Source organism: Colossoma macropomum, unplaced genomic scaffold, assembly GCF_904425465.1.
Source record: "Colossoma macropomum unplaced genomic scaffold, Colossoma_macropomum, whole genome shotgun sequence".
Taxonomy (NCBI): domain Eukaryota; kingdom Metazoa; phylum Chordata; class Actinopteri; order Characiformes; family Serrasalmidae; genus Colossoma; species Colossoma macropomum.
The window spans coordinates 22,121,564-22,133,083 of record NW_023494788.1 but is presented as its reverse complement, the minus strand read 5'-3'; positions in this window follow the sequence as shown (position 1 = coordinate 22,133,083).

Below are 11,520 nucleotides of genomic sequence, written 5' to 3'. Positions count from 1 at the left end.
TTCCGTCTTACATTTATCTCACTATATTGGCGGATAATTTATCTTGTTTCAAGCATATTTCTTAGAACAAGCAAAATTACCAGCTAATTTCACTTTATAAAATTAAAATATCTGTTTTTTGCAGTGTAGATGGTTGCCCCACATTCCAGGGGGGCCTCATTCCTGTCTTTGGCCTAGAGCCTCAGAATCACTAAATCCGTCTATCTTTTCTGTTCTGACAAAAGTTAGACTTTTAATCTTTGTGAAACATTGGACTATGACAACTACGGAGGTCTGACTGCCTGCAAGCCAAAGTCTACAATGTTTGTTTCAAGCATTTATTTTAGACATAATTGCATGAAACAAACTAAATTACTAAATTATGTAAGTACATTTAAATAATAAGGCACAATGGTAGTAACAACTCTAGACTTTTTGGGGTTAATGTCAAAAAGCCCCTCTCCTATTTAGTAGTAGCCTGTCAGTCCCGGGATAAGGCTAGCGGAGAGAATTCCCCTCTTTCCGTAAATATTATTCCACCAGCGGCAGCAGCGGCAGCGCAAATGTCAGCCAGGCCCTTTTTAAAAAGCTTGTTTCCCCTGCTGTAACAGAAAAAAGAGACATTTATAAAAGATGACAAAAGGTTATATGAAAAAAAGTCAGGCGCAGAAAATAGTGGCAGTGAGAGGGGTCTTTATGAGGGCCTCTGGTGGGTTTATGAGGCCCCGCTATATTTCCTCCCCCCTTGGAGGCCGCTGGTTTAGGCTGGGCTCACTCTGTGGTCAGCACTGGGTCTGGGACGGGGACTGGAGCCAGACGCCTACGTCTGCTCCACTGCACCCTCCATTAGTGTTGTTCTCACAGGCCTGTGGCCACGGCTGGCCGCCTCTCTGCTTATGCAATGCCCCTTTCACTGACAGCTTTATAATAGCACTCCATGCACCTAGGCTGGACACAGTGGCCTGCTCTGTGACACTTTACAGCAGCGGGACTGAGAGTACATCTACTATGCTACCAATGCTAATATTTGATCAAAACTATGATATCATTGGAAGAGAGTGTGATTTTTACTAACATTGCACTTTTATTAACCCTTTATGTAGTACTAAACTAGTACTAGTGCTGTGGCAAGTCACTCAGGCCCTGAAGCAGCAAAGCATCCCCACACCACCATACTACCACCACTAGGTTTCACTGTTGAAATGATGTTCTTATTGTGTACCTCTGCCTTCCAAGGAGTTCTACTTTTGATTCATCAGCCTGCAGAACATTGTTCCAAAAGGCTTATGGGACATTAGTGTGTTTTTTGGGCAAATGTGAGATGAACCTTTATGTTCCTCTGGTTATCAGAAGTTTTTGCCTTGCAACTGCCTTGCCTTGCAATGGATATCTTTTTACCCAGTCTCTTTCTATTGGTGGAATCATTAATGCTGACCTTATCTGAGGCAAGCGAGGCCTGCAGTTCCTTAGATGTTCAATTATCAACTAAATTTGTTTAATGGGTTGTAAGGGATCAATTACTTTTTCACACAACTGTACTTTTTGTTTACTTATCTTTGTCTTACATTAAATTTTGTTTAAGATCTGAAACTATTACAAATATTTGTGTGACAAATATGCAAAAATAGAAAGAATCAAGATGGGACAAAAACTTATTTACTGTATTGTATCTGTCATAAAGCAGTAGCCTGAACTGAAATAAGGGAGGATGAGGAGCAGAAAAGGCTGTGAAAAAGAGTCAACACTGCCACACTCAGACATATGAACTGCACTCTACTTATGAGCTTTAGAGAGATGGGCCTTGGCTTTTTATAATTATGAACTGGACAGTACTGGCCTCCTCTAAAATTCAGAGAGTTCAAAACTCTTAGGCATAAACCAGTCTTGAGCAGATCAAATAAGATGGTACTGAACAAATCTTTCTGTAGTGGAGATATCCAAACCCTGCAGTATGTCTTTAAAAACTATGACTTACTACTTATAAACTAATGAGCACAGAATTATTATCATGTTACTAATCTTAAATATTTTTCAGTGACTACCAGCGTTTGGGATAATTACTCAAGAAATAATATCCAGTACGCTGTCAGACAAAAGAGGGACAAGTTCTTTTAGCCCCCCAAGGTACAATGTATGTAAATGTACCCTCAAAGGTATGACATGGTCCTTGTTTGGCCAGAAATATAATTTTTCACTTAATGTAGTTGAATTCCCAAGACTTTTTTGGTGCCCAAATTTTGCTTCTTTAGTTTTAAACTGGAGATACAAATCTAACATTACTTACAAACACTAGCAGTCAATAGTCAATAGTCACCCAAATCTTTTCCAAAAATACATCCCCAAAACTGCTGTCAAATCACTCAAACTGCATTCAGGCTTGAACCATCTGAATAAACGGCTCTAATACCCCTTCACTCTTTCTTCCTTCTACTTTCATATTATTTGTCATAAGTGCTCTAATCTAGCATGCAGTTTATCAACACACTCACAAATTAAGATTCAACAGACCGATGTATTGATGTTAATCAATGTAATCCTTAAAAATATCAATCCATAAAAAGGAACTGTAATCTGATTATGTGTACACTTGCTTTACAAGTGCTTGATTTTTGTATTCAGATTATGTAATCAGATGGCCAGACTGGTAAAACACAGGAATAATTTGGTAACCACTTTGAACCTAATCTGTAATATTAGTTATGTGAGTAAGGAATTAAAATGTGGGTACACAGATGGACCTTCAGGGGTTTAGGAATTAGCTCAAAGGCCAATGTGAAATAGCAAATATAGGCCATAACCTATACAAATATACACTTTATGCCTCCTTTTCATCCAGTATTGCTGTGAGGATTTGATTTCATTCAGTGACAAGAAAGGACTTGAGGGTTAAAGTAGCAATACGTACGTTTTTTATGTTAAAACTGAAATAATTAGCAGCAATGAGTCAGCCTGTAAAGCCTGAAGTAACTTTAAAAGTTAGAGGTATCCAATTAGATTTTGCTGGAGTTTTTCATCCTATGTTCTTTATGCATGAACATCACAGACCCAAAAATAAGGGTTTGATGCTCAGGTCTCAAATGCAAAATCAACATTATTCTGATGAAGCTATGATGACAATAGTAGTTAATTTGTTTATATCCTCAGAAGACACGTCCTTCACCGCATTTTGGGTTGAGTTCTCTTTGAATACTTTTTCTACTTGCTTGCAATCATCAGATTCATCCGCTCGTGGGGGACCGAAGCACAACTGATGATACAGAATGTTCCTCTGCATGCAATTACACATTTCCACCAGAGAGGTCTCCAAATCCCCAAATGTTACATAGTGCTGCTTTAAGTGCTGAATGTAGTGTGCCAGACTGTCGGCTCACAAACTCTGCATGATTAGATTAATATTTCCCATATAAAACTTGCTAACACAAGACTGAATAATGTCAGATCTAATTAACATTGCAGCTCTTGTGATTTAAAACTGCACTCTTTCAATATAGAAACGATTGTTCAGCCCTACCACAAGTGCGTTAGTGAGGTCCAGTACTGATTATAGGTGATTCATTCTGGACCACAATATCTCAAAGGTATTGGGTGTATTGGTAAGCTATTGGGGCTCCATCACTCCCGAAAGCGTAGTTCCACTGCTCCACAGCCCAATGCAGGGGGGCTTTATACCCCTCTAGTCAACACTTGGCATTGGACATGGTGATCTCAGGCTCATGTGCAGCTACTCCAGAGCATCCCATTCTATTGGCAGTGCATTTCTACTGAGATTATACAAGCTGTTTGTATGCAGTTGAACAGCTGTGTCAGCAATGTTTGTACTCCTTCACCAATTAGAAGTCTAAATACTTTTGGACATGTATAGTAAGAATGTAAGCTAAGCAGGTGCCATTTACAGTGAACATCTTCTCAAGCTACTCTGACATTCTCGATAGGGATCCATCCTCTTGGGTTTGATCTATGATCAGCTCCTCCTGCCCAACCTGAAGGCTTGACCGTTCCACCAACACATCAGCCCCAACACAGCCCACTGGAGCTGAAGAGTGAAGAATGTAGCTCAGCATCTACTGTAGGTGTCAGCAGAGTCGTTTAGAGCTGCTCGACTGCTGAGCTTCTGCCATGATGCTTCCGTTCTTGCCTGCGTCTCTCATCAGTGGTCAGTCATTAGGGCGAGTTCGTGTGTGTATGTGTATGGATGCATGGTGTGTTTGTTTGGTGTCGGGTGGCGGGTCAGGGCGGATGTGTTGTGTAACTGAATGAATAGAAGGACGAGAGCTATTCAGCTCAGCTGCGGTGTGTGTTATGGCTCACTTCACTGGAAGGCTCAGTTGCTGTGGAGACCTGTCTTTCACTCGTTCTGGTGTAGTGTGAAGCTAAATACATGATTTGCACCTCATGTAAAGACACCACATAAATCCACACCTCATTTTAATAAAGACTGCAGTGTGTCATGAGATTTATGGTGGCTGACTGTGTTCTAACCCTTTAAGACTGACACAAAATGACAACTATTTCTGTCATTTAATCTGCGCTTCTCTGTTAAAACATTCAATTTCTCAGTGCTGTTGTTTTCATTTATTTAAGATTTTGATATTTTTGTCAAAGTACAGACTTCAACCCCTTAAAATCCCAGGCTTATTACACACCAAGGCTTATTATTCAGTAACTACAGGGGCTAGTGTACAGTGCAAATTGGCTGAGCTACTCTTGGGTTATAGAAAAGTGTAATACAACTTTAGGCCTGCTGATGGATCTTGGCCATTTAAGGGGTTACTTTGAGGGTGTTTACATCCAATTCGAGTGAACCGTGTAGGTATTACAACAATTTTTAAGGGCTCAAAACTAATTTTTTTTACATAATCAAATTCTGTAGTCAATGACTGCCTAAAGTCTAGAACCCACAGACATCACTTGACGCTGAGTTCCTTCCCTGAAGATGCTCTTCCAGGCCTTTAATGCAGTTCTTTAGTTCCTGCATGTTCTCGGGGCACTTTATCTTCAGTTTTGCCTTCATTAAATGAAATGCATGCTCAACTAGACTGAGATCAGATGATTGACCTGACCATTGCAGATATTCCACTTCCTTGTGTTAAAAAAAAAGTCTTGGCTAACTTTCACAGAACACTTCAAGTCATTGTCCATTTGCACTATGAAGCACTGTCCAATGAGTTTTGCCAGCATTTGGTTGAATCTAAGCAGAAACTATAATCCTATACATTTTAGGATTCATCCTGCTGCTTTTGTCAGCAGTTACATCATCAATACATACAAGGGAATCAGTTCCATTGGCAGCCCTACATACCCACACCATAACACTACCTCCACCATGCTTCACAGATGAGGTGGTATGCTTTCGATCATTAGCAGTTCCTTCACTTCTCCATACTCTTCACTTCCCATCATTCTGGTACAAGTTGATCTTTGTCTCATCTGTAGGATGTTGTTCCAGAGCAGTACAGGCTTCGGATGTTTTTTGGCAAACTCTAATCTCGTCTTCCTGTTTTCGAGGCCAACAATGGTTTACGTCTTGTGGTAAACCCTCTGCATTTACTCTGGTGAAATCTTCTCCTAACTGTTGACTTTGACACACACCTACCACCTGGAGGGTGTTCTTGATCTGCCCAGTCGTTGTGAAGGAGTTTTTCTTCACTAGGGAAGGAATTCTTCTGTCATCCACCACAGTTGTTGCCTGTGGTCTTCCAGGCCTTTTGGTGTGTGTGTGTGTGTGTGTGTGTGTGTGTGTGTATGTGTGTGTGTGTCTGGGGGAGGGAATACATTTCACTGTATTTTCACTGTACTGAGTTGAAGGGGACATTGCCAAATTTCTTAGAGCAGATTGGTGGTGAGATGCTCAGTTTGACAGGATTAAAAGGCCTGTATTATTGTTTGTCTTTGCATGTTGAGAATATGGTAACCTGCTGTAATTTCTTTACTCCGTTTTATGTATGAAATCTGCAGCTTTTACACGATGCTATCAGTGTACAGTTGGATGCAAAAGTTTGGGCACCCAAACAAATTGCATTCTGTTGATTTTCTAACTGAAAATAAGTTCCCACGTCCTCTACAGAGAGCACACTTCTGCAAATTTTAATACATAATTACTGTTTATCTGCTGCTCAAGTTTCCTCCTGCAGCCCAAAGACGTGCAGCCAGGCCAATTGGGTTTGCGAAATTGCCCCTAGGTGTGAATGAGTGTGTGATTGTGAGTGTGAATGTGTATGTCTGTCTGTCTGCCCTGCGATGGACTGGAGACCTGTCAAAGGTGTATCCTGTCTTCTGCCCAATGACAGCTTGGATAGACTCCAGCTCCCCCCATGACCTAGAAGCATAAACGGTTTAAATAATGTGTGTGTGTGTGTGTGTGTGTGCGCATGTGTGTGCGTGTGTTTATCTGCTCAGTTTAACAACTAGGAAAAAATAAAACATAAAATGTGGCTTGTGAAAAAGTTTTTGGAACATTTTATACTGTATGTTTTATTTTTTCATGATTGTGAAATTAATAATTGCTATAATAAATAGAAATTGTGCACTAAATTTTGCAAATGTGTGTTTCTGTGGAGGATGTGTACTCATTTTCACTTAGAAAACAAAGCGTTCAAACTTTTGCATATGACTGCAAGTGAGATGTAGCTTCTTGATGTTGATCCCCCCACTTGTCAGATTGAATTCACACCCCTGGATCTTAAGTATGTGCAACAGATGAACAGAAGTGGTAGATTGGTCATACCTCTGGCTTTGGAGCTTTATTTTTTTATATTAGACCAAAATAATCCCAAAAAAAGAAGAAGAAAGTGCATCAAACTTCATTTCCTACACTGATAGATGCTGGATTTACTGAGCAGGTCCACTGCAGTTCTGTAAATTACCAGCCACTTCATTAAGTTCACTTCCTTGTTTCTACGCTCACTGTCCATTTTATCAGCTCCACTTACTATATAGGAGCACTTTGTAGTTCTACAACTACAGACTGTAGTCCATCTGTTTCTCTGCATACTTTGTTAGCCCCCTTTTACCCTATCCTTCAATGGTCAGGACCCCCACAGGACCACCACAGAGCAGATACTATTTGGGCGATTGGTCATTCTTAGCACTGCAGTGACAGTGATGTGGTGGTGGTGTGTTAGCGTGTGTTGCGCTGGTACGAGTGGATCAGACACAGCAGTGCTGCTGGAGTTTTTAAACACTGTGTCCACTCATTGTCCACTCTACCAGACACACTTACCTTGTTGGTCCACCTTGTTGATGTAAAGTCAGCGATGGTAGCTCATCTGTTGCTGCTCAGTTTGTGTTGGTCATCCTCTAGTCCTTCATCAGTGGTCACAAGAAGCTGCCCACAGGACGCTGTTGGCTGGATATTTTTGGTTGGTGGACTATTCTCAGTCCAGCAGAGACACTGAGGTGTTTAAACACTCCAGCAGCACTGCTGTGTCTGATCCAGAGCTGAAAATGCAATTTCTAGTCCAAACCAAGGGAACTTAACCTCAAATGTAAACACACCTTATTTCTAAGGCATCAAAATTGTCACATAAGCATGAATTATGACTGTTTGTAGTATATAAAACCACATCGTAAGTGGACCAAGACAAGAAAAACACAAGAAATGTCTTTTACATCTTACAGCTTATTTATTTTTAATGACACTGACTGACACTGTAACTGCTGATGTTGTGTTTGCATTTGTGTCAGGATAGACAGGAGAATTAATAAGCACTAGATGCTTATTTACATGTGAAACACACAAAATCTCCCAAAACAGGCGATCAGCAGTCTAGGACTGCATAAAGTATCACACATGCACACACTCACCCAAGCACATGTCTGTCTGGATGGCCTAAAAGCATGATTTCACTAAATTTCCACAGCACCTGTCTAAAACAATAAAAGCCATGCTATAAGATGCATAAGACCTCTCTTAACATATTTTCCATGTACAGTTTTGAAAGCAGCTGGCAGGAGCTTCACAGTTCACTCACTATTTCTCTACTGTGTTATTCATTCACTCCCATAGACACAAATACCAACTTATCAAATAGAAAAATAGATAATATATTTAGGTACTGTAATGTATGTTTATAGTTACAGCACAGCACTGGTACAAAACTGTAGTTTTACAGGACATTGATATTGACAGCAGTACATCACTGTAATCAACAATATTCTCGTTCCTGGATGTTATATGTATGCGCACACATATTGGGAAGTTTAAAAGAACATTACTTTTAAAAGAAATTAAATCCTAGCAAAATATTAGTTTATTTTTGTTTGTTAGGGCTACATGGCCCTCCAAACGGAGGTTTATGAGAAAAAAAGAAAAACTGGCAAGAGGGCTGCGCGAGCGATCAAAGAAACCCACAAATGTGAGAATTTTCTCTTTTAAAAAATTCCGAAAATATTGAATGAACTTAGTTTAATGTAATTTCAATGTCTTAAAAAAAGTCCTTTATAACAAGCATAAACAATTGTTAGTAGTATGCCAATATCTTCGTAGCTAGCTAGTTAAATTACCCATTCCACCTTAAGTGGTGCACCATATAAGGTGGAACGAGAAAATTCAAACAAGAAGCTGAAAATAGCTGACTTCAGCTTCATAGCACCAAATAATTAGGGGGTATTAGTGGGATATAATAAATAATATCGCACCCCCTCTTTTTTTTAAAGGGATATGATTCCCTAAATGTAACTAAAGCCCAGCGGTGAGGTTGCTGAACTTTTCCCTCCTCTGCTGTCACTGCAGACTGGCAGGGTCGCCTACAGAGCAGCACTAGTAGTTGTTAATGAAGTACTGTTCTGTTTATTTGAGGGTCCCATTTCAGAGGGAAGATTTCAACCACTTCCCTTTGTAACTCAGTTCTATGGGGCAAGGTGACACTCGAAAACAAGGGGTAGGGGTAAAAATGAGAAATGGGACTGAGCCTCACTTGAGTTTTTTTTTTAATTTAAGAATAATTTCAGTAGAATGGCCCATATGGCCTATATGGCTGATTCAGCCACGTGCGCAGCAGCGCCTTTCTGGTAATTATTGGATGATTGTGTGAAGCCTGAAGGTGAATCTTCAGGTGATGCCCAGACTTCCAGCGCGTGCGTCCTCACACCTGTTGCATCGTGCGGCTCTGCGGGTGTACAGGTGCCCCCCCACCTCGCGTCGTGCGAGCGTGTGACGAGGCGAACAATGCGCGCGCTGCAGCGACGGCGGTCCGCGCGCTTCTCTCCGTGCCGCGGAGCTGCGCGCTAATTGCGGCCCTGGGTGCGCTCCGCTTCTCTTTGAAGTGTGTCTGAAGAGGGACGCATGAAAGACCGGCAATTAGCGCGCATCATGGAAGCGCTGTGAGACAGGCAGCTGGGAGAGAGAGAGAGAGAGAGAGAGAGCGAGAGAGAGCGAGAGCTCCCGAGCGTGCGCGCGTGCACTTTCTCGAATTAATGGAGTAATAACACACGATGGCTGCGTGAGACAACATCTCATCAAAGCGAGAGAGGAGAGCGGCGTCAGAGCCGTTTGAGCTCTTTTGATGCAGTTTTGTAAACAGTTTCGAGCAGCACATCTTTGCAGAGGAGCTCAGCGCACCTCCGCTTTACGCTGCGCAAAGATGCTGATCAGCGCTGATTGATGACGTTAATTAAAGCTGATCGGTTCTGCCTGATACATTCACTCTCACGCGCTTTCATGAGTAATTATGTGTTGGTGTGTGATGAGATGAAGGGATTTGTTATTTTAGTACAGTGGTTTCCACCCTGATCCTCACTAAACACGTTCTTAAAAGTTTGCAGCGTTTGCGCAGGAATTATTTCCAATAATGTGCGTAAAATTACTTATAAACACTGCAGATGTGAGACTGGCTTGTTTATAAATCACAAATTAGTATATAATTGAGCACAGCTCTTCGATCCCGCCCTTCGTTGAACTAATTTGCATGTAAATGTCTGCAGCAATGAATGCTCAAGAGAAGATAAAAGGCTTTAGACTCAGTGCTAACTGGCTGAATGCGCTTACTGAAAGGGTTTATTAAGGTGGCTTGACGGTTTTTCATTATCGTCTTCTGTGCAGGATCATTCAGCCCATACAGTAGTGGTGTGGTTATGCTTTTGGGACTGATTGCACAACCACCTGGAACACTATAGCAACCACCCAGCAACCACCTGCATTATAATAGCCAACAAACAGCAACGCCTCACCCTAGCAATCACCTGGAACAACATAGGAACCACGTAGCAACACCGTGAATACCACCTAAGACACTATAGAGTAACCTAGCAACACCTTAACAACCATCTGGGATAACAACCACCTAATAACACCTTAGCAACCACCTATTAATACCATAGCAATGACACGGGCCCCGCCTAACGAGTCCTAAGCAACACTCTAACAACAAGCTGGAATACCAGGGTAATCATGTGACAGTGCCATAGCAACTACCTGGAATAACATAGCAATCACATGGAATAACATATGAACCACTTAGCAACACCCTGGAAACTACCTCAGACACCTTAGAATAACCTAGCAATACTTCACCAACCACCTGGGATAACAACCACCTGAGAATACCTTAGCGACCACTTTAGATACCTTAGCAACCATTTAGCAACACCTTAGCAACCATCTATTAAAACTATAGCAATGACATGGCCCCCACCTCACAACTGGCAAGCAACACCCTAACAACAAGGTGGAATACCAGGGCAATCATGTGGCATTACCATAGCAACTACCTGGAATACTATAGCAATTACCTGGAATAACATATGAACTACTAAGCAACAACGTGGAAGTCATCTAAGACACCATAGAACAACCTAGCAACATTTTACCAACCACCTGGGATAACAACCACCTGATAATACCTTAGCGACCACTTTGGATAGCTTAGCAACCGTTTCGCAATACCTTAGTAACCACCTATTAATATAATAGAAATGACATGGCCCCCACCTAACAACTGCCAAGCAACACCCGAACAACAAGGTGGAATACCAGGGCAAGCATGTGGCAATACCATAGCAACCACCTGGAATACCATAGCAATCACATGGAGTAAAGCCTATATATATGAACTACATGGCTAGAAATAAAGGTTCTGTACAGGTACAATTATTGTTCATCAAGGTGCAAACGATGTAAATGTACCCTCAAAGTTACAACAGTGGTTTTAAAGTCCAGTTATGAACCTTAAATAAGTTCATAACCTAATGTTTTAAAACAGAACAATAAAATGGAGACAAAACGGTGGAGTAGAAAATATAATTTCAATGGATTATGGTACAGTTATGTACAGTTCCCTGACTAAAGGTACTGAGATGTACCCCTGAGGGTCCACCCCAGTGACAAGAGGGTTACTGCCCCAGTGACAGTTTACCTTTATTTCTGAGACTGTAGATGAAAACAACCAACAATGATCTTCAACTGCCGTAACCTTTCCAGCATTATTAGCTGGCTTGATCAAGCTAACTTATAGTTTGTTCACAAACTTTTCCTTTCTAGCTTTTTCATTGTAACAAAGAACACAAATACATAAAGTATAGGTTTACTGAGAGGGGTCTGGGAAG